Source organism: Caretta caretta, chromosome 1 (assembly GCF_965140235.1).
Source record: "Caretta caretta isolate rCarCar2 chromosome 1, rCarCar1.hap1, whole genome shotgun sequence".
NCBI lineage: Eukaryota > Metazoa > Chordata > Testudines > Cheloniidae > Caretta > Caretta caretta.
The window spans coordinates 256910093-256931687 of NC_134206.1; the positions used below are offsets into that span (position 1 = coordinate 256910093).

A 21595-nucleotide genomic window follows, 5' to 3' on the forward strand; every position below is an offset into this window, starting at 1 on the left:
TTGCAACAGAAAATGACAGAGCTTGAACATTCCATTGGGAAATGGTGAGTCATAAAACTTCTCTGGTTAGCAGAGGTGCCAGAGTATCTGTGTTTGCAGTTTATAAGCTTTCATTTAAAAAATAAATTAAATTTCTAGCACCTATGATTGAAAAAATAGGCTGATACAGTACCGTCTTCCTGAATTTACAGACCTGGTGTCAGTACTGCTGCTCATGGCTTCTCCAAACAGTAGCGAAGTGAAACTGATATGACACTAGTTAGTTTCAGAGTTTTGCAAAACTGACTAGAGTCTTAATTGATGAAAGACTGGTTGGTTGATGCTTAGGAAAACTACAAGCAGGCAGGCACGGGAGCTATTCACACATAATAATAGCTAACATAAAACCAATAAAGGGGAGAGGTGAGGGAATGGCAAGTAGCTTAGTTCCCTGCCCTCAGCAGAAGACTTAAGGCCTGTGGAGGGGTAGAGTAACATAGAAAATCCTCCCCCAGCCTTCTCTCACCCCCATTCTACAACAGCCAAGAGGCTTGGCAAAGGATAGAGTGGTGTAACCCACCTACTGCACACAGTCAGAAGGCCAGAGGTGTGAAGAAAAGAGTTCTTCTTTCCTTCCAAGAGCTAGAGAGGGACTTCAAGTTTATCAAAGGACCACTAGATTGAGATCGCTCATGAAGATGGAGCTCCCCCACAGAGTCAGGGACAGCACTCTGATGGGAATCCCAACATCCTCCCTCTTCCCAGCATGTACAGTTTGCAGGGATTGTGCATATTCCAAAAGCCTCCAAGAAAAGAAATGATATTGCATTTTAAAAAAATAATGGCAACGCAGCTAACAAGAGGGTCCCCAAATATAGCTGGTGATGGCTCATTAATATATAAGTTGTAATACATGCCTACCTGTCTGGACAAAAAAACGGAAAAGGGCCATATGCTGCCCTTGATTCATACACACAACTCCCATTGACATCAGTAGGCGCTCTACCTGTGGATGGAGATCAGCATACCTTACAAAGGCTTTGTAGTCAGGTTACAAGTCTCACCCCTCATTAGCCATCAGCTTTGCAGACACCAGGCAAAAAGGGTTAGGTCACAAAAAGAGACAGTTCATATCAAGGCACAGAAAGGAATGCAGACAGACTGAGTGAAAAAATACTTCATTAAGGATCCAATTCTGCCAAGCACAATGTAATGATTCCCACTGAAGTCAACACGACTACTCCTTTGAATAAGGATTAGTCACATTAGTAAGAGTTTGGAGGACTGTGCCTCAGTTTACCTTGTACAGGAATCTATCAGTTCAGTAACAAATATACACAGATATATAGATACACATTTCAGCGTTCCCCTCTCCAAAATCTCTTTGGCAGAAATACTATATAGCCAATACAAAGCCTTACATTGGTCATTTTCTCCAGATCAGACTCTAGTAGGAATTGATTACCTTAAGCTGCCTAAAGACATGGGTATATTCACCCAATGTCCAGCAGGCTTATTTCCATCCATCTAAATGCAGTACCGTTTAATAGCACAGTGATGATACCAGTCTATGGCCCTACAACAGACTATGACGATGAGCAAATTGAAGATTTTTTACAATCAGCTCCAAGATATCATTGATAAGGTACACAAGAAAGATATCCTGATTGTACAAGGAGATTGAAATGCTAAAGTAGGTACTGACGCACTGGCAGATTGGCGAGATTATTGTGGCCCTTTCTGTAATGCGGTAACCAGTGAGAGAGGATTGAGACTTTTGGAGTTTGCCAGCTATAACAACCTGGTTCTTGCAAACACATTAGGAGCACATAAAGCATCCAGATGATCAACATGGCATGCACCTGATGGTCTACATCAACCAGATTGACTACATCATGGTGCAAAACCAATTTCATTCTGGGATTAACAGAAGTACAACAATGAGCTTCCCCGGTGCTGATATTGGAAGTGGTCACAACCTTGTGATGCTAAACTTTTGGCTGAGGCTAAGGAAAATCATCACGCCAAAGTTCACCAGAACCAAGTTTGACTTAGAAAGACTCAGAGACCAAATCATTGCAGTCATTCCAAGCAACGATTGGTGGAAATTTTGCCCCGCTGCTTTCTCTAGAGGAAGACGTCGAAACAATGACCAACAATTTCAGTGTTATAATGAATGAGGCAGCAATGGACATCCTTTGGAAACACCACAAATGAAGTACTACAAATGTGTGATATTATAAGAGAACTAAAAGACAAGAACAGCACTGAGGGAGCTGATAAATACAGAGCGATTGGCAGAAAGATCAAGAAAGGAATGAAGGTGGCCAAGGAAATAGGGATTGAAAAACAATGCTCTAAAATTGAAGAGTGTATCAATAATTAAAATAGCAAATGAGCCTTCCAGGTTGTAAAAGTTCCGACAAAGGAAAGATGGACCAAAGCTAATGCAATTCACAACAAAGAAGGGAACCGTCTTACAGAGGAAAGGGACATCATCAATAGGTGGACAAACTACTGCTCTGATCTATACAACCACCAGACAAGTGGAGATCCTAGTGTCCTAGACAGCCCAGATTCAACAGATTAGGATTACTTTCCAATACTGCGTGAAGTGGAGACAGCTGTGAAATCACTCAAGAACAGAAAGGCTACAGGTATTGACAACATCCCAGCTGAACTGTTGAAATTCAGAGGAGAAATAGTAATAGATGGACTCACCAAGATCTGCAACAAGAACTGGCAGACTGGTGAGTGGCCATGCACGTGGATACAGTCACTAATCATCACTCTGCCAAAGAAAGGCAACCTGCAATTGTGTCAAAATTACCAGACTATAAGCTTAATTAGCCATCCCAGCAAAGTGATGTTGAAAGTCATATCGAACAGACTGAAGCCACAAGAGGAGAATATCACTGCTGAAGAACAGGCTCCCTTTTGTGCTGGAAGAAGTACCACAGAACAGATTTTCAACCTTCATGTTCTATGTGAGAAGTACTTACAACGCCAGCAGGACATCTTCCACATCTTTGTTGACTTCAAGAAGGCGTTTGACAGAGTATGGCATGAAGCTCTCTGGGCAACCAGGAAGAAGTACAATGTTAGTCATAAACTTATGCTTACCATTAAACAACTGTATGCCAAGGCCAGCAGTGCCGTTCTCGTCAATGGCACAATAGGAGGGGGGTTTCGCACCGCTGTTGGAGTCCAGCTAGGCTGCCTTCTTTCAGTCACACTGTTCAACATCTACTTGGAGCGCATAATGATTGATGCCCTAGAAGATCACATATGCACAGTAGGCACTGGGGGGTGAACAATCTCAAATCTTCAGATCGCTGATGACATTAACGTCCTGGCAGGCAGTGAAGATGAATTTGCCAACCTTGTGAAACAATTAGATGAAAACTCCGCAAAATACAGCATGGAAATCAGTGCAGAGAAAACCAAGCTGATGACAAACAAACATGATGGAATCAGCTTGTATATCACTGTCAGTGGACAAGAGCTCGAGACAGGGAAACAGTTCAATATTTGGGGGCAATCATCACTGATGAAGGATCAAAGACACAAATACTGGCAAGAACTACACAAACAGCAGCAGCGGCGGCAAAGCTAAAGCCAATTTGGAGGAAGAAGAACATCTCCTTGGAATCCAAATTGAAACTGCTGCACGCACTGATCATCTCCATTTTTCTGTATGTGTGTAAGACATAGACTCTTATGGCAGAACTTAAACGGAAAATACAGGTAGTAGAGATGAGATACTTCCATAAAATCCTGGGCATCTTCTACTTCGACCACATCACTAATGAAGAGGTCCACAACATCATCACCCAGTGCGCTGGGCCATATGAAGACCTCCTGATGAAGGAGAAGTGCAAGCTGAAGTGGTACTGCCATGTAACAAGATCATCTGGCCTATCCAAGATCATCCTCCAAGGGACAGTACAGGGGAAGAGAAGAAGAGGTAGACAGAAGAAGAGATGAACTGACAACATAAAAGAGTGAACAGGAATGGACTATGCAGAGACTCAAACACTGACACACAATCCTCAGGAGTGGAGACAACTGGTTGATTGCTCATCAGTGATGGTGCCCCAACAACCAATGTGGTTATGGGAGTGATAATGATATTCACCATTGCTCTGTCTATACTGTGGTTTATTAGGGACCATATCTGGACTTTCAGGTAAATTCAATAGCTGGCACAGGCTGTCAATATTACTCTTTATTCTTCTTCCAGCAAACTTGGTGCAAATGCCTCCAAAACCTGAAAGAATTACTGTCCTGTTGTATAATCGAAACCAAATCCAAACTGTCTTGGGCAAATGGAGCACAGAGCTGCCATACTCATATTAGCTATTTTGTTAAATCTCTAACCACACACTTATATTGGTACCAAAATATCTACAAATTATGCTTCCTTCTTTAACTATCAGTTAAAGGGGTGTACTTACTAATGCACTACATCAGAAATGCAAAGCACAGCACAGACTCTGAGCATTAAATGTAGAGGGGACAGGGCACAGAAGGAAAGCTAACCTGTGCCACAGTGGGAGATTAAAAATACCAATCTAATTAGACACCGGTGATTATGCAGCCATTGAGGAGTTTACATGCTTTGCAGGCCAGGGATTTTCCAATTTAGGATTTCCAATCCGAGGGTGCCTGCGCAATGAGAATTTTTAAACCTGGATGTATCTATCTATATTTTTTCAGTCTTGAAAGGTCTAGTTCATAAGGCCATCTGCCCGACAGTGGATTTTTAACCTCATTTTTTCATTTTGGTATTGGCTAAAAGACTGGAGTAGAGTTCTTTATAAACTACACTTCAATAGCTAGTTTCATTTGTAGCAGAAACCAGCATTTTTCTCCTGGAGTTTAGTTTAAATATTTTTTCCGCTGTGAACTCACCACTTATATTTGCACATATTGATTTTCCTTTCAAGCGTAGGACCCTAATGGCGTTAGTGAGAGAGCGTTGGGGGTCTTCATGTGTATTCCTCTGTATTACATTAATTTTTGTGCTTCCACCACTGGAGAAAGAAAAAGCTAGTCCCCCTAGTGTACTGCTGCAGTAGGATCTTGAAAAATCTGTGTAGCAATGCACTGACTAAACTGTATATCCACATGTAGTAACAAAACTAGCTCTTTTTTGTTTGTTTGTTTTTTAAAGCAGAGAACACATAGGCACTTAAAGAATCTACAGTGAAACTATGCAACCTTTCAATTCATTTATCAATTGTTCTGCTGTTCCTCTTTATGGGTAAATGCAATAATAAATGTTGTACAAGAAAATTAATCTGTATCCAGAGGATTTCATTAAATAAAAAGTGTGGACCTGTTGGGAATTACCAACTCTTGTTTTAATACAGTATTTTGTTTCAGATTGTGTTCTAGCCCAATTCTTTCCCCTTTTCAATGCACTAATCCAAGGCGAGCTGCAATATTTAGAGATATCTAACTTTACTGGTACTTCTCTCAAAGTCCACACCTTTTGAGATAGGAAAGTAATGGCATTTAGCCCTAGAAACACACTTTCCTCTAGCAATTTTAAATAGATGTTATACAAGTCAAGTTCTACACACAAAAGATAAGATCAGTACAGAAATCGTGTAAGAACTGTTCAGACTCCTTTTCAGGTTCATTAGTTAATTCTCACCAATGTGACAGTGTGTGACTGAAAAATAAGGCTCCATTTGCTTTTTGGCAATAACCTACCTCGAAAATAGAAAAAGAAAGATGCGGCATTCAGGTGAAACTCCTAAGAAGTAAAGAAGATTGCTTGGCTTGATGCTGTAGCAGGGAGTGAACTTGCTTTCATACTAACCAAATCAGATGGTCTTGTGAGCATATAGCACAAAACAGGACTCTCTCCAAAAGCGCTTATAGAAGAGATTGTTAAATTTCAGGTTACCTCCACAGAGGCAGCAAATTGCTGTGTGTTCCCGAGGGAGTTCAATTTAATGAATTAAATGACAATTCACAGACATGGGATAACAACAGAAATCTGTACAAGTGACACACCTAGCAGGGGGCTGCGTATGTGTGTGGGGGTGCATCCACCCCCATTATCAGAATGTTCCAACCAAAAAGGGTCATTTAGCCCTGAATTAACAAGCATGATAGAATCTGTTCCCACAAAGGGTTCCTGTTTTGCTAGATTGACTATCAGGAATAAGTGACTAATAAATGTAGATAGATGGAAGTTGTTTAACCCCTATTGATCCTCCAGAAGAAGGGGACAAGGCTGATAATGAACCACTTTTTTTTAAATGTAACTTAATCAATTATATCAAACAAGCCAAAAAGATCTCTTCTTCAGGTGTTAAAGACACCTTCCTGGACACAGGCATGTCTATTTTAAGCTATTTGATGGCACAGTAAAAAGACCTTGAATTATCTGCCTTGTCTAATATACTAAAGGCATTTTTTTCTCCCTCTCTCAGCCCCTACTTCCTATACAGTGAAATGCTGTATTGCGTGAGCCCCACTCAGTCTACCTGCTAGCCCCACAAACTGAAGTCTACTGTGCAAAGTAGCTGAGATGTAGAAAGTTCTTAGACACATGCTGAGCTATGGAGAGACTGACATACAACAGAAGCGCTTCCTACATAGAAGTTTTACTCAAAGCCCACCTGCAACACCCTTCCCTCTCCTCCCAGTCCCTCTCCTCCCCGCCCCGCAAAAGTCTCTCACCTTTTTCGCCAACTCCACTAGCGGGCTCCTGTGACTTTAAGGAAAACCCTCCGTGCCAAAAGGCAGAAGCTCAACAGTACAATTGGCAACGGCCACCTTTCTGACTTTTATAAGTACCGGGCAAGACACGAGAAAGAGAGAGGAGAGGGGACAGCAAATGAAAATAGTCCCACCAGGAGTTGATGCAAGGAAACTCCTTGCTCGGGTCTTGGCCAGCGGACCTAAGCGCTAAGCCAGATAAGGGAACCGTTCTTCAGGTAAGGCAAAGGGAGGGGATCTGTGCCTGGAATGCGCTTTCCGAAAGGTATCCCGGTTTGAACATCTGGTCGGCCCCAGATTTGATGGGGATTAAAGTCCAGGATCGAAAACAATAACCCCCGCCCCGCGCGCGCCTTTGTTTGTCAGGCTTGCTTGAGAGGGGGGCGGGAGAGGTGGTGAGACACCCACGATTTCTTTCTATTTCTCTCCCCCTCCGCATTTACAGATCTCTAATGCAGCAGCAGCGACCCAGCCCAGCACCTTACCTCCTCGGCGCGGCTGCGGAGAAGCAGGAGGCTCCCGGTGGGATGGATGCCGGGCTCTCCCCGTGCACCTCGGGACGGGTGCGGACACAGGGGCAGGCAGGAAGCGGACACAACCCCCGCTCCTGCCCCCAGCACAATGAAGCTTTTCCTCCTCTGCTGCGGGGAGGCAGGTCCCGTTCAGTCGCTGCAGCCCGGCGCTCCGGGGGGGTCTCTCCGGGCAAGGGAGGCGCCGGTTTCCCTGCTCTTCATGGGACGCGGGAGCAGTCAGGAGGAGGGTCCCCTGTCCCTCGGGATGCGGAGCCGACGGTTCCCTCCTCTCCTGCCTGCCCGGCTCTCTCCTCAGGGCCTGCCCGCTCGCGTCTCCATGCTGCCCTGGGATGCAGCCCGCCGCCCCCCTCGCCAGTCCCCGGCGGCGATGCGCGCTGTGCACAGGCCCTGCCCGGCGGCCAGCGGGACCCGGAGGCGGGGGCTCCGGTCCGGCCTCCTGCCCCCTCCCCGGGGCCTGCAGACGCGCTCCGCGGGGAGAGGAGGCCCTGCCCCGGCCTGGGAGGCGGCGGGGAGTCCCGGGAAGGTCACGGGCGGCGAGGAGCCGGGCTGGGAAGGCTGCTCCGGCGCCGCTCCCGCGGCTGCCGGCCCGGCCTCAGCGGCTGCCGGGCGCGCCGCTCCGCCCGGGCTCGCTCAGTGCCTGCTCGCGCTGCCCGGCTGGGTCCCGCCGCGGCCAGGCTGCCCCCGCTGCCGCCCCTCCGCGGGTCCGGGGCCAGGCTGCCCCCTCTGGCGGTGCGGCTCCCGGGGCCAGGCTGCCCGCCGCCCCGCGCCCCGGGCTCAGCGGCAGCTGCAGAGACTGTGTCTGTGTCGTGTCTGTGCAGCCGAGGGCTGAGAGCAGCCGGAGCCGAGGCGGGGCCAGCCCGCTGACACGCCGCCCAGTGACAGGCGGCGAGGGCCCAACCAGGAGCAGCCCCCTGCTGCAGAGTCCCTCCCCCTCCGTGGGAAGGGGCGGCTGCACCTGGGCTCGGGGTGCCCTGGCTGGTGGAGGGCTCCCTCCTTTGCCCTCTGGAAAGTCCCCTTCTCGTCCCTGCAGGAAGCTAGTCCCAGCAGCCCCCGCCTGGGCTTCCCTCCCCACTCTGTGCAGGACAACGGGCTGTGAAGCACACGCTGGGCGTTGTTATAATATCTGGTACGCGAACCATTTCACCGGAGAGCGCGCGTTAAAAGCAGCGAGCTGCTGCAAAGCCCCGAGTAGGACAGGGAAGCACTGTGGTAAGAGGGGGGAAGAAAGAGGAGCCACCAAGTAATCATCCTAAAGGATAAGAACTGAACAGGACTTACAGCGGCAAAGAGTATAGACTAACAGACGTATTGGAGCATACTGGAGTCTATTGGCACCCTATAGACTAACAGACGTATTGGAGCATAAGCTTTGGTGGGTGAATGCCCACTTCCTCGGATGCATAAGCTTATGCTCCAATACGTCTGTTAGGCTATAAGGTGCCACAGGACTCTTTGCCGCTTTTACAGATCCAGACTAACAGGGCTACCCCTTTGATGCAGGATTTACAGCGTTCAGCGATAAAGCCAGAGCCAACTCCTCTGTCTGCTGTGGTCCCTTTTCCTCACTCCTCCACTGACTCTGGGATTAATCCCATCCTATGCCCCACAGGTGCTGATTACATATTGTGTGTATGTTTCAGGGAAACCCAATAGCATCTAATATTTCTAATGCCATTAAAATGTCAACTTTTAGAGTAATAAAATAGTATTTAATTTCCTGGTGCCATTAACACATCAAAATGTAATATCACATCTTTTAGCTGAAATGCGGCAGAATTTGTCTCTGGGACGTTTTGCTGCATTCTGGAAACGGCTGAGAACCAAGTGATAAAAGTGTGAGCTTTCTTTCTCTCCTTTCTCCCCACAGACATGGAACTACCATTTACACTTTATTTTTATTCGTTGCTTTCATTTCAGTTCATTAATGGTTTTGTAGAATGGATTATGGTAATAAATTAGCGTGTTAAGAAGGGAGTGTATGATAAACTGTGTGGGAGAAGGGAGGATCTGAAATTGGCAAGGCAAAAGTATAATCAGAGCAGAAACTGTAAAACCAGGGAGCAAAATGTAAAAATAAGTAAACACAATTTCATTTAAAAATAAAAAACCCTTTCAGTTTTTAGAGGTTAGTACAACCATCCACATAAAGAGAAGAAAAGCAAACGCAGGCTATGAATAATAATCTAAATAATCATGGGTAGCAATAATATGGACACAATTCAACATTCATTGCTTTAGTTTTCCAAGGCAATAACAGAATAGTAACAGGAGGAAATGGCATCTTTGGAAAATGTCATTCTACAACAGATACTTCAACTGTCAATTTGTTCTGTTTTATCAACTATTTAAACACTAGGTCTTATTCAAAGATTGTTTTATGACAGGTTAAAAGAAATCTGCCCAGTACCTGATGCTTCAGCACTGCCCACTGTCTGGTGCTTCAGAATCAGAAGATATCAGATGAACTGAAGTAAATCATGAAGTTGAATGTGCCAGTGATATCTTTTTAAGTGTCATCACCTGTGATGTTTGACATGTAATGACATCCAGGAAAGTAATTTGAAAAGTATATCTGTGTGTATCTGTAAAAGCTACTGAATTCTACCCAGAAATGATGATTTGGAGGAACTATATATGACATGCTGGATGAGATCTGTTATAATAGCTATTATTCCCATGAGCAAAGAGAACTCACAAATGACTGACCTATATAAGTGACAAGTATCAGAGGGGTAGCCATGTTAGTCTGGATCTGTAAAAGCGGCAGAGTCCTGTGGCACCTTATAGACTAACAGATGTATTGGAGCATAAGCTTTCGTGGATGAATACCCACTTCGCCAGATGCATGTAGTGGAAATTTCCAGAGGCAGGTATAAATATGCAAGCAAGAATCAGGCTAGCGATAATGAAGTTAGTTCAATCAGGGAGGATGAGGCCCTCTTCTAGCAGTTGAGGTGTGGAACACCAAGGGAGGAGAAATTGTTTTTGTAGTTGGTTAGCCATTCACAGTCTTTGTTTAATCCCGAGCTGATGGTGTCAAATTTGCAAATGAACTGAAGCTCAGCAGTTTCTCTTTGAAGTCTGGTCCTGAAGGTTTTTTGCTGCAGGATGGCTACCTTTAAATCTGCTGTTGTGTATCCAGGGAGGTTGAAGTGTTCTCCTACAGGTTTTTGTATATTGCCATTCCTAATATCTGATTTGTGTCCATTTGTCCTTTTACGTAGGGACTGTCCAGTTTGGCCAATGTACATACCAGAGCGGCATTGCTGGCACATGATGGCGTATGTTACATTGGTGGACGTGCAAGTGAATGAACTGGTGATGGTGTGGCTGATCTGGTTAGGTCCTGTGATGGTGTCGCTGGTGTAGATATGTGGGCAGACTTGGCATCGAGGTTTGTTGCATGGATTGGTTCCTGAGTTAGAGTTACTATGGTGTGGTGTGTAGTTGCTGGTGAGAATATGCTTCAGGTTGGCAGGTTGTCTGTGGACGAGGACTGGCCTGCCTCCCAAGGCCTGTGAAAGTGAGGGATCGTTGTCCAGGATAGGTTGTAGATCACTGATGATGCGTTGGAGAGGTTTTAGCTGAGGACTGTATGTGATGGCCAGTGGAGTTCTGCTGGTTTCTTTCTTGGGCTTGTCTTGCAGTAGGAGGCTTCTGGGTACAAGTCTGGCTCTGTTGATCTGTTTCCCTATTTCCTCGTGTGGGTATTGTAGTTTTGAGAATGCTTGGTGAAGATCTTTTAGGTGTTGGTCTCTATCTGAGGGGTTGGAGCAAATACGCTTGGCTGTAGACAATGGATCATGTGGTATATCCGGGATGGAAGCTGGAGGCATGAAGGTAGGCATAGCGGTCTGTGGGTTTTCAGTATAGGGTGGTGTTAACGTTACCATCACTTATTTGCACTGTGGTGTCTAGGAAGTGGACCTCCCGTGAAGATTGGTCCAGGCTGAGGTTGATGATGGGGTGGAAGCTATTGAAATTGTGGTGGAATTTTTCCAGGGTTTCCTTCCCATGGGTCCAGATGATGAAGATGTCATCAATGTAGCATAGGTAGAGAAGGGGCATGAGTGGACGAGAGCTGAGGAAGCGTTGTTCCAGGTCAGCCATAAAAATGTTGGCGAATTGTGGGGCCATGTGGGTGCCCATAGCAGTGCCACTGGTCTGGAGGTATACGTTGTCACCAAATTTGAAATAATTGTGCATGAAGATAAAGTCACAGAGCTCAGCAACCAGTTGTGCTGTGGCATCATCAGGGATACTGTTCCTGACAGCTTGTATTCCATCTGTGTGTGAGATGTTTGTGTAGAGAGCCTCTACATCCATGGTGGCTAATATGGTGTTTTCTGGAAGATTGTAGTTTTCTCAGTAAATCAGTGGTGTCACAGAGATAGCTGGGAGTGCTTGTGGCATAGGGTCTGAGTAGAGTCCCCATATCCAGAAAGTCCTTCAGTGAGAATGCCAATGCTCGAGATGATGGGGCGTCCAGGATTTCCAGGTTTGTGGATCTTGGATAGTAGATAAAATAACCCTGGTTGGGGCTCTAAGGGTATGTTGATTTGTTCCTATGTTCGTGTAGGGAGTGTCCTGGGTAGATGGTGCAGTTTCTTAGTATATTCCTCAGTGGGATCTGAGGAAAGTGGCCTGTAGAATTTGGTATTGGAGAGTTGTCTGGCAGCCTCCTTTTGGTAGTCAGACCTGTTCGTGATGACAACAGCACCTCCTTTATTAGCCTCTTTGATTATAATGTCAGGGTTGTTTCTGAGGCTGTGGATGGCATTGCATTCTGCATGACTTAGGTTATGAGGCAAGTGATGTTGTTTTTCCACAATTTCTGCCTGTGCATGTCGGTGGAAGCATCCTACGTATAGGTCCAGACTGTCATTTCGACCCTCAGGAGGAGTCCATGTGGAGTTCTTCTTCTTGTGCTGTTGGTGAGAGGGTATCTGTGTATCAGTGTGCTGTTCAGTGTTATCCTGAAAGTATTCTTTGAGTTGGAGACGGCAAAAGTAGGCTTCAAGATCACCGCAGAACTGTATCATGTTTGTGGGGGTGGCGGGGCAGAATCAGCTCAGGATTAAACAAAGACTGTGAATGGCTAGCCAACTACAAAAGCAGTTTCTCCTCCCTTGGTGTTCACACCTCAACTGCTAAAAGAGGCCTCATCCTCCCTGATAGTTCTAACCTCGTTATCCCTAACCTGATTCTTGCTTGCATATTTATACTTGCCTCTGGAAATTTCCACTACATGCATCCGACGAAGTGGGTATTCACCCACGAAAGCTTATGCTCCAGTACCTCTGTTAGTCTATAAGGTGCCACAGGACTCCTTGCCTATATAAGCGAGTTACTCTGTCCAGGCTCCTGCGTGAAACTAAAGGATCAGCAGCCATCATGAATAACATGTGTCTCTATATTTTCTTTCCTTGCAGTAGGATTGAAACTACTCTGACAGGTGTGATGAAAGAAAATTGCTGGGGATGTATGGAGGAGGAAATAGACAGTTCTGAATACTGTTAAATTATTGATAAAACAAGGTCACATACCTATTACTGGAATTATCAACAGATGCATATTGTGAGTCTCACACTTTGCCATGCAGACCAGCGAGCGTTAAGGGTTTGATCCTTCAAGATGCTGAACAATTCCTGCAGGAGCAATATAACTGTGTTCACACTGGAGTGGCGGGGGGGCGGGGAAGGGGGTTATACTGCTTTAGTTACACCAGTATAGTTAAAGTGGCTCCTCCAGAATCATGCATGAAGGTTCTGGCTTCACATTTCCTGGCACCTCCTGATACTTGCACACCCCATCTGTGGCCCCACAAAGTTGTAGGACCTCCTCATCAGTCTCCTCCTGGTGCTGGCCAAGATGGCCATCCATTCCTCCAGGAGGAGGAAGCTGGAGCAGGGTGCGTGGATACACTGCAACCGCAGGGTCTATTTCTGATTCCTCGTCTGCTCATGTCTTCAGGCAGAGTTCCTCTGATCAGTGATCACTGACTTCTGGGACTACTTTGAAGAGCAGTGGGTGCTGCTGGGGGTTCTCTGCTCGGTGTCCTGCATAATCAACAGGATCCTGGACTTAGTGGTTCCTCCCCTTAGTTGAAGGGGAGGGCGGTTAGTTTTGGTCAGGCCTAGACCTGCCTCTCTGAGTCCTGAAAATAGTACATACCTTCCTACTTCTACAACAAATTAGGCAGAGGACCCTACAGACAACAGCCTCCTTCATTATGCAACCCTTATTAATTCCCAGAGCAGGTCCATCTTTTGCACTGCATGAGACAGGGGATACAGTGTGATCAGCCCAGCCTATAATTATGTTTATTTAACTGGGGCGTCAAACACACAATAAACCAAGCACTGTCACATTATGTTCAAGACATACAACTTTAATGAGCAAGCAAAGACAGTTCATGAGCTACTCTTAAACCAGGATTCAGAGTAGCAGCCGTGTTAGTCTGTATTCGCAAAAAGAAAAGGAGTACTTGTGGCACCTTAGAGACTAACCAATTTATTGGTTGACAGTATAGCTCTCAACATGCACACGTATTTTATCTAATGCTCAGGGTATTCCCAGATGAACCGACAGAAGAGAGATTCAAATCTGATTTAGCAGGGCCTGGCCAGATTTTGGGGGGGGTGGGGGGGTGAGGTGGGGGGAGATTGACACCAAACATATAGCTAAAAACAATTACTAAAAATTTGGCTCCTGGTTCCCACTCTGCCAATGCATTGGACACAGTTACAGCTACTGCCGGATGTGCTGCCCCTCCCTTACCTTTTGCAGCAGGAGAGCTCTCCATTAGAGAACAGCTGCAAGCTTTCAAAAAGAAAACAGATAAGTTGTAATCCACTCTGGGAAGCAATTTCCCACTTCTGGATCATAAAGTGGAAGCGCTGTTGCTTAAGCTCTCTACGGTGGGCATTAAATCGAAAAGTCTGGAGGTTCATCACCAGCACGTGGAAAAAACAAGAGGCAAGATGGTGATGGAGACTGAGGAAATTAAGATGACTGGCAAAACAAGGCCTGTGGACCAACTGGTGTGTGTAACTCAATCTCAAATCTGAGAATCCGGCTATGCAGATGCAGCAAAGGATGAATTTAGTTTTCTACAATATCTTTCATTCTTTTGCAGAATCCAGTAGCATTGCTGGTTACATACAAAGGAGGGCTCTCAAGCGATTAAAAAAATTAATCGTGATTAATCGCGTGATTAAATAATAATAGAATACCATTTATTTAAATATTTTTGGATGTTTTCTACATTTTCAAATATATTGATTTCAATTACAACACAGAATATAAAGTGTACAGTGCTCACTTTATTTTTGATTACAAATATTTTCACAGTAAAAAACAAAAGAAATAGTATTTTTCAATTCATCTAATACAAGTACTGTAGTGCAATCTCTTTATCATGAAAGTTGAACTTACAAATGTAGAATTATGTACAGAAAAATAACTGCATTCAAAAATAAAACAATGTAAAACTTTAGAGTCTACAAGTCAACTCAGTCCTACTTCAGCCAGTCACTCACACAAACAAGTTTGGTTACAATTTGCAGGAGATAATGCTGCCCGCTTCTTGTTTACAATGTCAGCTGAAAGTGAGAAACAAGTCTTTGCAAGGCACTGTTGTAGCCAGCGCCGCAAGATATTTATGTGCCAGATGCGCTAAAGATTCATATGTCCCTTCATGCTTCAACCACCATGTCCAGAGGACATGAGTCCATGCTGATGACGGATTTTGCTCCATAACGATCCAAAAACAGAGTGGACCGATGCATGTTCATTTTCATCATCTGAGTCAGATGCCACCGGCAGAAGGTTGATTTTCTATTTTTTGGTGGTTCGGGTTCTGTAGTTTTCGCTTCAGTGTGTTACTCTTTTAAGACTTTTGAAAGCATGCTCCACACGTCATCCCGATCAGATTTTAGAAGGCACTTCAGATTCTGAAACCTTGGGTCGGGTGCTGTAGCTATTTTTAGAAATCTCACATTGGTACCTTCTTTGTATTTTGTCAAATCTGCTGTGAAAGTGTCCTTAAAATGAATATGTGCTGAGTCATCATCCGAGACTGCTATAATGTGAAATACATGGCAGAATGCAGGTGAAAAAGAACAGGAGACATACAATTCTCCCGCAAGGAGTTCAGTCACAAATTTAATTAATGCATTCTTTTTTTAATGAGCATCATCAGCATGGAAGCATGTCCTCTGGAATGGTGGCCAAAGCATGAAGGGGCACATGAATGTTTAGCATATCTGGCACGTAAATACCTTGCAACACCAGCTACAAATGTGCCATGCGAATGCCTGTTCTCACTTTCAGGTGACATTGTAAATAAGAAGCAGGCAGCAGTATCTCCCGTAAATGTAAACAAACTTAGCCATCGGCTGAACGAGAAGTAGGACTGAGTGGATTTGTAGGCTCAAAAGTTTTACATTGTTTTATTTTTGAGTGCAGTTATGTAACAAAAATAATCTACATTTGTAAGTTACACTTTCACAGTAAAGAGATTGCACTACAGTATTTGTATGAGGTGAATTAAAAAATACTATTTCTTTTGTTTATCATTTTTACAGTGAAAATATTTGTAATACAAAATAATATAAAGTGACCACTATGCACTTTGTATTCTGTATTGTAATAGAAATCAATATATTTGAAAATGTAGAAAAACATCCAAAAAATATTTAATAAATTTCAATGTGTATTCTATTGTTTAACAGTGCGATTAATCACAATTAATTTTTTAAATCGTGGTTAATTGTTTTGAGTTAATTGCATGAGTTAACTGCGACTAATCGAAAGCCCTAATACAAAGATAAATGTGTTACCACTGGCATTTTTGAAAGGACACCATTTCGCTATAGCTGAAAGATTAGGAGGACAAATATTTTTCTCAATTTGTTTACTTTGTGCATTTGACAGCACTGTGTGTATAGAATGGTTCTACCAAATAAAGTCACTTACTAATTTCCCCCTGTGTGTTGGGGGGTGGGGGGTGTTATTTACACAGCAATAGGAGAGAGAACAACATTTTTTAAAGTAAGACAATGCGATTGTAAAACCACAAAAATTGGCAGGGGTGCGGAGGGTCAGTGGTAGTATCTGATACTATTTTAAACTAATTTCTTGAAATTCATCAGATTTCAGGCTGATTGTGCTCCTTTAATAGGACCCTTATAGATACTTGAGTTCGAGAGGGACTCCTGTATAAGAAAAGGAATTAAAACAGGAGACAGTATTTTACTAGTTTTTCCTAATACGATTGCTGCAACTCAGCAAGGGCTTGATCCTGGACCTACTGAAGTCAATGGCAGAGCTCCCTTTGGCCCAAATGGTGAAGGATCAGGCCCTTAATAAAGAAAATGCCAAGTGCTGAATGCAGTTAAAGATTTTATTGATGAAGGGTCTCCACCTCTATCCTGTTTGCAGTGAAGTTCTGGGTCATGCACAGCAGCAAGACGTTTCCATTTTGGTATGGAACTTCGGAAGAACATGAAGACAGGAAACAATATACAGACTCTGAAATGGAACTATGCGGGGGAGATTAAATTGACTTTTATGCCTTTAGGGCCTGACCCTACTCCTCTTGAAGTCAGTGGCATGATTCCCATTGACTTCAATGGGGTTTGGATCAGGCCCTCACTTCCTGTAGCTCAATCTGTGTTCCAGCAAAGAATTGTACTTGAATATGTTTTCTTTTCTATCAGATATAACTTGCTCTCCCTGATTTCTTCACCTCAACCCCCACAAATGATGGACAGACTTTAGTCCTCTCCTGTTTCCTTGTTACCTCCCCTCTGTTTGGATGCTTCGTTTATTGTCCTGCAGTGTAGACAAAAAGACTGAGAAAAGTCTTACCTGAATTGTATTGCTGTGTAATTAATATCTGCTTCTTTTTCTAGAAATATTACAAAGCAGAGTATATCTATGTTTAATTCTTAGTTTTATTTTTAAAAATAAAATTTGATTTACTTAAGGACGACCTCCACAACTAACACAAGAATTGAGGTCCTTATTCCTACTCAAAACAGGATATTTTGTTTCCATTAAAATAGTCTGTTTTATGCATAGAAGATTTAATTGTTCTCAGAGTACCTTCACTGCCTTCAGAAAGTGTTACCAATACAGATCCCCAAACCAGGATGCTAATTAGAGGAATACTGGCTCTACTGTAGCTAAAGAGTTGTGTCTTCTTTAAGAGAAAGAAGGCTCATTGAATCACTGACTGAGTGCGTCCTCCAGGGAGTAGAAATAACTGCCAGATATATAAGCTCAGAGAATACCTATGACAAATGAGTCAGTGCCAGAGCCAAATGTCCTTTTCAAATAGGATACTAGAAAAAGCCCCTCTGATGAGTAAGCAAACAATGTTAAGCTGTCAGGTTCTGCACCACCCAAACAAGATCAGTCACAGCTAGTCTTGCAGCTATCCGCTCCATTTCTACCTAACCAATGCAGTTATAGTCTCCACACTGTGTGTGTTTGAAGTGTGCCATATGTACTCCCTATCTGTATCTGAGTTCATAGACAGATAAGGTGACAGGAACACTACTGGAATCCCTCAAACATGTATTGTATAAGATCATAGAAGAATAATTTTACTGCCTATAGTGAAGCGAACATAGGTTTGTGCAGGGCCAAAGTGAGAATGCAGACAAAAATGGAGAAGTCTTTTTATTAAAAACTGATGGATGAGAGACACCATACATCCTGCCATGAAATCTAGTATATAAAGGTGATGTTCTCATGTGGATTCATTACAGTGGGGTGGTGGGCCACTCCCAAGGATGAAAAGGAGCACGTTTAGATGTGTTGTATTTGCTGACGTTATTTTGCCATTTCCGCCATTTATGTACTAATCCCTGTTCACCACGCACAACTTCTGAGAAGGACTTCCATTTTTACGCTTCCCAAATGGCCTTAATGGAACTCTTGGAGTGCAGCTGACCTGAACTTCATAAAAATATCTCTGTTGCCACATTCAGCAACTTTAATATACATACAACTATTCTTTTGGAGCAAAGAAAGCTGGAAATAGCTGTTTGTGTGCATAAGTTCATCTATTCCTTGTAATGTCACACCCTTTAACAGCATTTTGAACTTTGCATTGCATGATGGCATTTGTCATTGGCAAGGATTCACTTTGTACCCTATAGAATGTATCACTGGTCTCTCTAATATATTTGTTAGTCTCTAAGGTGCCACAAGTACTCCCGTTCATTTCAGTATCCTTACCTTCCACTTCCAATGGCAAGTATGGCCAAGAATCTGCATTTTATTTAAGTTGTCCCCTGCAAGGAATCCCTCTGTTCAGGTGCTTCCAAAACAGATCCCACAAAGTTCAGTTTCAACAGGAAAGAGTAGATACTTCTCAAGTGATAAGAAAACATTTAAAAAGTGAGGTGAAAGCCAGCTGCAGTTTTTATTACATCTTCCTTGGACTAGTTTTGGAAACCTAGATCATGAAGATGAGCTGTTACCTCTTCCGGGCAATTGGTAAATACTGTTTGTGAGGCTAACAGAGTGTAAGATATTTCTGTGTGTGTGTGCACGCATGCATGTGCGCATATGAGAGAGAGCAATTGTGATATCAAAGTTGTGTCTCCTAAATCCAAAGCCTAGAATTGGAAGAGGTTAATACACAACTGGCCCTTTGGAGAAGGAACCAAAGGATACACCGGAAAAGGAAATGGTATATAAGAACTGGCTCTGTATTAACAGTGAATAAAGGTTTCTGGTTGCTACTAGCATAGACGCTTTCCATATTGGGGACAGCAAGACAATGAGATTTAGACATCCAGGAGATATCATCTTGTCTCTTCAAATTTTGCCACAAGCTCATCTGCTTTAAAGTTAAAGACATTAGGACTTTCCAAGGCAAGTCTAGCACGGCATATTAACTTCAAGGTAGTGTTCCAAAGTACAGAACCAACGATGCTGTCTCAGCAATTGCACAGCAAGAAATCTAGAGATATATTTGACATACTAAAAGCATCTCTTAAAAAATCATTGGAATGGAGTAATTCTTCTTGAATTGACACTTAAAGGGATGCATAAATGATTTTGTTCAAATCAGCAATATCTTGGACCAAAGCAGCTGGTGTTTCCTTATTTTTTCAGTGACAGTTATTGAATATATCCTCTTCCTTTTTCAACCCTCAGTGTAGCCACAATAGCTGGGGCAGTGGTGAGCAGCAGCCCAGAGTAGCTGCTCCGAGTATAAACTTGCCCTGACCTCGTAGCTAGATACTTGGGGCAGCTAGCCTGTGCTGCTGCTCGCAGCTGCTCGCAGCTGCCAGTATCACTGAGGCTGTACCCTCTTTTTTCGTGCGCTAGCTTGATGACAGCTAGTACGAGTATGTCCACTTGAGCTGGGAATCGCACCCCCAACTCCAAGTGTAGACTTAACCTTATTTCTTCATTTACCAAATGCTCCTTCGCCAGGGCTGAGGTGCGACACTAAGCCAGTCAATGCCGAAGAAACTTCCCGTGTTCTTGCTGGCATTTGAGAAGGTGTGACCTATGAGCTGGACTCACTCTGCTGGCAGAAGACTAGGAAAGATAACCTCATCTCAGCAGTGAGACTGTCTGTGTCAAAGGATAATCCTCTTCACCCTCATTAGCATTTGCAGGGAAGTAGATGCTATGGTCAAGCAACGAGGCAAGCAGGGCCGGCTCTAGGTTTTTTGCTGCCCCAAGCAAAAAAATCTTTGGCCGCCCCCACTTTTTTTGTGTGGCTTTTACACATGGTTGCATTTTGCAATGTTTTGTGTTTTGATTTGTTTTGACTGCTTAAAATTAAAAAGAAAATGAAAACAGAGAATTTGTAGTTAGTGAAATAAAACAATTTCCTACTAGTGTACTCATTTAATTTTAACAAAATCACAATTACAAACAATTTGGGTTCAACTATACACTGTAATGAAAAATGTTAGTGTCTTCCGGTGCACCCAGTTTCTCATAAATTAAAAGACTTTATATGAACTGAATTTCTCTAGTTTTTATACTTGGGTAGTCTTTTAATAATTCAGTGAAATCTAAATTTTTTGCAGTGGTACTTTCAATTGAAATTAGAAAAGGAATACTTGTGGCACCTTAGAGACTAACCAATTTATTTGAGCATAAGCTTTCGTGAGCTACGGCTCACTTCATCGGATGCATAAAAGTGGAAAATGCACTGAGGATGTTTTTATACACACAGACCATGAAAAAAGGGGTGTTTATCACTTCAAAAGGTTTTTTCTCCCCCCACCCCACACTCCTGCTGGTAATAGCTTAGCTAAAGTGATCACTCTCCTTACAATGTGTATGATAATCAAGGTGGGCCATTTGAAATTAATGGGGGGGGAGGAGCCACATCGCCCTGCTCCCCCGGCGGGGGCTCCACCGCCCCGCCCCATACAGGAGCTTATTGGTTGACTGAGCGGGGCCAGGGGGAAATAAAGGACGGCCGGGATGCCCCCCCCCCCCAGAAATGTGCCGCCCCAAGCACGTGCTTGCTTTGCGGGTGCCTAGAGCCGGTCCTGAAGGCAATGCCAACACTATGCCAGTGGATCTGTCAATACCAAACACTTCTTCACAGTTGCACCTTAATACTTCTTCAACATTCTGAGAGTCAAGCTGCTTCTTGACACCATGGGTTTTTTCCTCGATTTTTTAGATGGCAATAAATCTGCCAGAAATACTAAAGCCCAAGCTGATGAAACTGGCTAAATAAGTGGAATTTCCTTCAAAGCCCAAGGCTGACAGTGAGGTGACCCAGCAGTAAATACAAAGAGAAAACATATACAGAGGACGACATCATAAGGGTCTTTCCTCATGCGTCCTGATTTTTGGCAGCCATACAGATGTTGTCGCTAGTACTGGCTGTATGCTTGCAGCCTCAACGTCTTTATCAGGGTGTATAATGAACACCACATTTTAAGCGTTTTTACTATGATGTAATGTATTCACTGCTGTGGAGCAAAAAACTTGAATCATTCCTGTAATAGTTAAAGAAAAGACCAAAAGCAAAGCTGACAGCCCTTAATTGAGGAAAACCTCCCATTAAAGTCAATGGATGTGTTACTCAATTAAAGACTGAAGAATCTGGTCTCAAGACAGGGAGGATGGCTTCAAAGATTATTTCTCCAGCCAACACACAAGATTTTAGTGACTGATTTGAGGCTGATGTTGGTATTGACTCCAGGATAGGCCTTGGCCTGTGTTTACAATAGTTCCAAGTGCTCTGCTTGAGTGTTATCAGGAAAGAGGTTGATACCACAACTCCAATTAAAAGGAATGGCTTGAGAGATTTAAATGCTAGGCATGATGCCAATGTTGTTGTTTTT

At 43.7% G+C, this 21595-nt stretch overlaps 1 protein-coding gene across 6 annotated transcripts in view; it reads right to left on the reverse strand.

The window, feature by feature from the left end:
- Positions 1-7844, reverse strand: part of LARGE1 (LARGE xylosyl- and glucuronyltransferase 1) — a 374291-nt gene extending 366447 nt beyond the window's left edge. The window contains exon 1 of one of the 6 annotated variants that reach the window (XM_075123486.1): positions 7203-7839. The gene's annotated coding sequence lies outside the window, so the exon portion shown is untranslated. Of the gene's footprint in view, positions 1-900; positions 986-7202 lie in introns of those variants that run through there. The other 5 variants (XM_075123481.1, XM_048832612.2, XM_048832595.2 and 2 more) reach the window with 5 other exon arrangements.
- Between the last annotated feature and the right edge of the window lie 13751 nt (positions 7845-21595).